Here is a 5,857-nt window from a genome sequence, read left to right as displayed (position 1 = left end):
TTTGTGTCCTTTCTATAGTAATCAATTTTATAATGTGAAAACCATTTGATTATACAAAGGATGTTTTGCTTTTGTTGTACATTTGTTTATTCTTATTGCTTCCTGAGATTCAGTACTGATACAGGAATCTCAGAATGTATGATAACCTCACTTGACTTTAGTAGCAAAGGCTTAAATTTTCTTATAGCATTCTTAAAGACAAACAACTACTTGGTTAGAATATGAAGGACTAGGGTAAAAAACCTAAGGTTATAATGATTATATAACACAAGTTTTGTATGAGAATTCCTGCCCCTGGGAACCATGCTTGGGTTTAGTGCTAGCTGTTTCTGACTCGTGTTTGGAAAGACCATCCAGTTATTTCTCTGAATAACATCGAGCTAGGCAAGTTTGAGAAGATGGAGTCTATGTTTTCTACTAACTGCAAGATACTTTGATAGCGTTAAGCCTTCATAGAATGGAAGAAATTCTTGTTTTCTTTTTGTCTTGTTAAAGTACTAGGGGGCTTCAAAAAGTCTATGGGAAAAATCCATAATCTTTTCATTCCGTTTTTTCCCATGAACTTTTTGAAACCTCCCCACCCTAAACCCTCATATAGTGAGGTTGACACTCAGTTTCACATGGAAGAAAAACAATGGTATAAAATCACTCAAATATCTTTTCGCCACCCTCTTCACCCACATGCCAAGTTTTTGGAGGTGAGGATTTTCCAGCTGCCTAAGCACCAAAATGGTGGAGTCCTGGTGAGGCGCTGTGGGTTAATGCGCCAGACTGCAAAGTCATTTGAACTGCAAGGTCGGCGGTTCAAGCTCACCAGCTACTCCTCGGAAACCCTATACAGGGTCACTGTGGGTCAGAACTGACTCGAAGGCACTTCACAAAAACAAAGAGCAAGCCCCAAAATGGTGTGGCCCTGTAGGATAAGCACTGGGCTGTTAATTGCAAGATTGGCAATTCAAACCCACAAGCTGCTCCTTGGAAACCCTATGTAGGGTCACTATGAGTCGGCACTGACTCAATAGCAGTTAACAGGAAGCCCACAAACAGTTCCCACTGTAACCCCCCTGGACCTAAGAGAGCTTATGTTTGGTGAACGGAAATCTAGAATGCTACAGAGTGGTTAAAGTCCATTTTTTTCATATTGTATATGTAAACATTGCCATAGAGGTTAGATTGTTATGATTAAATATGAAGTAAACCAATGCCTTTGTAATTTAAAACTGATGAGACTAAGGGAAGAAAAAACATTAATTACATGACAGCACTAATCCTTATAGGGTAAATGGCATCAGCATCCTATCTATGTTAGACAGAAAGCAATTAATTAAAATAAATGTTCTGCCAAGATTATTATACCTGTTGCTGATGATTTGCTCTTAAATTAAGTCTAATTTGTTCAGGAACATAAATCACAGTGTTGAGATGTGTGTGAGAAGCAGGAAAGCCAGATCCCACTGACATTGAAAGAGAAAACCCAGTCACTACATCTAGTTGGTAGAATATTCTATGATTATAAAATACCAGATTCCACATATGGCAGGTATTGCATGTCATTGACTTCTATTAGGAATAATAGAGAATTTTTATTTTCTTCATACCTTTTTTGAAGGAATGATATTCTAAATCCTTTTTCATTGGCACCAAATCATATGAAAGCTATAAACATTTTAATGGAAGATCAGACCAACAATTTCTGAGGCAGTACGAATTGGGGTCGATGGCCATGCAGTGGCATCCAACCTTCTAACCCTGGACTTAAGTAAAGTTTCTTTCTAGCATTTTCATGTCAAAATGACTGAATCAAGGCAATAGTTTCTTAGAAAAAGAATTGTCTGAGAAGCATTGTGATTAAAATGTATTGAGTCATAAAGATAAATTGAGTTCACTACTTCACCACTTACTAGTTTAACTATCTTGGGAAAATCCCTTAATCTCTCTGAATCAGTTTTAATCTCTAATGGGGGTGGTAATATCGCAGGTTTGTGAAAATTTAGCATTCAGTGGGATAACACGGTCTAAGGTTTGTGAATGCTTAATAAGTAGAAACTATAATAAAACCCACTGTCAATCAAGTTAATTCTGGTTTGTAGCAACCTTATAGGAAGGACAGAGTTGGACTCCTTAGGGTTTCTGAGACAGCAAATCTTTATCAGAGCAGCCTTAGCTTTTGCCCATGAAGTGGCTGGTGGGCTTGAACTCATAGCAACCCTGTATATAGGGTTTCTGAGGACAGCTGGTGGGTTTAAACTGCTGACCTTGTGGTTACCAGTTCAGTGCTCATGCTACATCAGCATACCAGACTCCTTGCAAATGCTGTTAGGTGCCATCGAGTCAGGACCAACTCATAGCGACCCCATGCACTACAGAAAAGAAACACTACCCTGGGCCAACCTCACAAGTGTTACCACGCTTGAGCCCATGGATGCTGCCACTTGGCCAATCCATCTCATTGGGGGTCTTCCTCTTTTTCTCTGACCCTCCACCTTACCAAACATGATATCCTTCTCCAGGGACTGTTCCTTCCTGACAATATGTCCGAAGTATGAGAGACGAAGTTTGGCTATCCTGGTTTCCAAGGAGCACTCCGGCTGCACTTCTTCCATCACGGATCTGTTTGTTCTTTTGGCAGCCCATGGCACTTTGAATATTCTCCTCCAACACAGTAACTCAAAAGCAGCAATTCTGCAGTCTTCCTTATTCACTGATCAGCTTTCATATGCATATGAGGTTACTGAAAATCTCATGACTTGGGTCAGGCACACCTTAGTCCTTCAAGCTGACATCTTTGCCTTTCAACACTTTAAAAAGGTCTTGTGCAGCAGATTTGCCTAATGCAATACGTTTGATTTCTTGATTGCTGCTTGCAGTTAGCAGCCCAAAATTTTATCCAACACGGCTCCTTAGAAACCATATAGTAGTGCTTAATGCAAAGAACTCTGCTTGAGCTCAACATTGTGCTACCCAGTTTCTTAGTTGCAAACCATAAAATACTAAATTTTGTCATTTGTCCTCCTAATGTCCTTTTAGTGGGCCAGGATCCAATCCAGGAGCACACACTGCATCATTAGTTGTCATGTCTCAGTCTCTTATAAATCAGTTTTGTTTTGTTTCTGTTAACTTTTTACTGTGAATTGAGTGAAGTTTTGCAGAGCATATAATCAATTTTACATTCAACACATCATGTACTTTGCTTCCTTACAATGATTGCAATCCCCTCCATGTCTCTTGTTAAGTGCTGTGGCATTGGTCCGGACTCATAGTGACCTTGTATAGGGTTTCTGAGGAGTGGCTGGTGAATCCGAACCACCGACCTTGCGGTTCAAACTAACCTTGTTGTTGCTAAATGTTGTCGAGTCAGTTCTGACTTGTAACAACCCTGTATAGGGTTCCCAAAGTGGCTGGTGGGTTTGAACCACCAACCTTGTGGTTAGCAGTCCAGTACTCATCCTACAGTGCCACACCAAGACTCCCATGACCATCATCGAACGTTCCTTTTTCTTAAATTTTTCTTTATAACCGTAGTCTCATAATACTTGTCCTTTTGTGATTGACTAATTTTAGTCAGCATAATGTCCTCTCGGTTCATCCATGTTGCAAGGTGTCCTGGTGTGGCACTGTGGATGAATGCGCCAGACTACAAAGTTGTTTGAACCAGAAGGTCAGTGGTTCAAGCTTACCAGTTGTTCCTCAGAAACCCTACACAGGTTTGCTATGGGTCAGAACCGACTCAATGGCACTTAACAACAACAACAATTATTCAGTGTTGCATAGTATTCCATTGTGTATATGTACCAAAGTTTGTTTAACCTATCTTCAGTTGATGGGCATTTAGGGTGTTTCCATCTTTTTACTATTGTCACTAGTGTTACAATGAATGTATATCTGTGTCATGGTTCATGTTTCTTCAGGGTATATGCCAAGTAGACGGATTGCTGGGTCATAACAGTATTTTTATTTTCAACTTTTTGAGAAAGCACCATACTGTTTTCCACAGTGGTTGCAGCACTTACAGTTCCACCAGCACTGTAGTAGGATCCAAATCTCTCACCGGCATATGTTGGGAGTTCAAACCTACCAGCTGTTTCTCAGAAATCCTATTCAGGGTCGCTATGAGTCAGAACTGACTCAATGGCACTTACCAACAATGAAGAGAAAAGGAAGGGGAAAAAATCAGAAACACTAGGGAGAGGGATGATGAAAAGAGAAAGAGTAGTAAAGAAAAATAAAACGGAAAAAGATGAGGGGAAATGAGAAACAGAAGAAAAGAAGGGAAAACAAAAACAGTTAAGTATGATGGTTACCAGGAGTGGTGGGAGGGAAGGAGAGGAAAAGTTCTCTTTTTTCATTTCATTGATCCATGAACTTTTTGAAATCCCCCTTGTATACAACAAAACATTTACTGATACAATTTTTACATATGATTTTGATTACAGTCTTCAGGTTATACAACCATTCTCACCGTTTCCAAATTATTTCACCACCATTAGCATAAATTCAGTGTCTGTTAAAACTTCTCCCTTTCCCTTTCCCTTTCCTCTCACCCCTGGTAACACTGAGAAGTGAGATCATACAGTATTTTGTCCTTTGGCAAGTAACATGTTTCACGATTCATGTTTTATGTATCAGGACTTCATTTCTCTTTATGACTGAGTAATATGTCACTGTATGTATGTACTGCATTTTGTTGATCTGTTTATGGACATTTGGGTTGTTTCCACCTTTTGACTCTGGTGAGTGTTGCAGTGAACCCGGTGTACAAGTCCCTGTTTGAGTCCTAGGAGTGGAATTGCTAGGCCATATGGTAATTCTGCTTTAACTCTTTGAGGAACAACCAAACTCTTCCACAGCAGTTGTACCATTTTATATTCCCACAGCAGTAGATGAAGGTTCCCCATCATTTTTTTGAGAACCACAAGATGTTTAAGAACTAAATTTTAAAGTTAAACACTAGGATGGAGAAGGTAAGGAAAGAAAAAAATGCAATCAGCTGAAATATATATGAATATTGTTGTTGTTAAGTGACATCCAGTTGCTCCCAACTTACAGAGACCCTGTATAGGGTTTCCGAGGAATGGCTGATGAATTTTAACTGCCAACCTTATAGTTCAAATGACCTTGCAGTGCAGCACATTACCCTGCAGCGCCACACCAGGAGTCTGTATGAGCAGAGACATCATAAAGTGAAGAAGGAATTAGGGCTGATGTTCTTGTTTATGTCACTTCAAAAGCTAACAAGATCATGGTTGAGTTTTATTACTTTTTTGGTCTACTCCTTCAACATTTACTTTCAGCTGACTCCTCAAGCAGTTCTTCACTCATCACCGAAATCCCTTTATTCCTGAAGATGGAAGTCATCTTCCAGTAACTTGCCCAGTATACCAAGTATACTGGGCTGCTCAATGTGTGCTCATTGGACTCGTGTCACTCTGTGGACGATTACCAATGCCTGATGTGATCAATATAAAATCTGAGCTCAAAGTGTAGACATTTTTATAGGGCTTTGGCATTCCATGATCTCCAAACCCATGATCAGAAGACCCGTCTTGTTGACCGGTCCGGTGGGGTGCTTGCTGTAAAGCTTGCATGCTGCGTGAGTTACATGGGGCACAAACTGTGCCTAGTCATGCAGAATAAAACCATGTTACACTGAGCGATTTTAAGGTCTCTTTGCCAGCTGTTACCCAAAAATATATAAAATTCAGACTTGATGTTTAACTTTTACATCATAAACTGGCTATTGATAAAGGTGTGAAGAAAGACATACTTGTTCTCATTTTGCATAAAACTTAAAAATGGATATCCTGGGAGAACAAACAAGATGGCGGATCGGGTGGACGTATAGCAGAGAGCTCCGCCA

Source organism: Chrysochloris asiatica, unplaced genomic scaffold (assembly GCF_000296735.1).
Source record: "Chrysochloris asiatica unplaced genomic scaffold, ChrAsi1.0 scaffold00062, whole genome shotgun sequence".
NCBI lineage: Eukaryota > Metazoa > Chordata > Mammalia > Afrosoricida > Chrysochloridae > Chrysochloris > Chrysochloris asiatica.
This window is presented reverse-complemented; position numbering follows the sequence as displayed.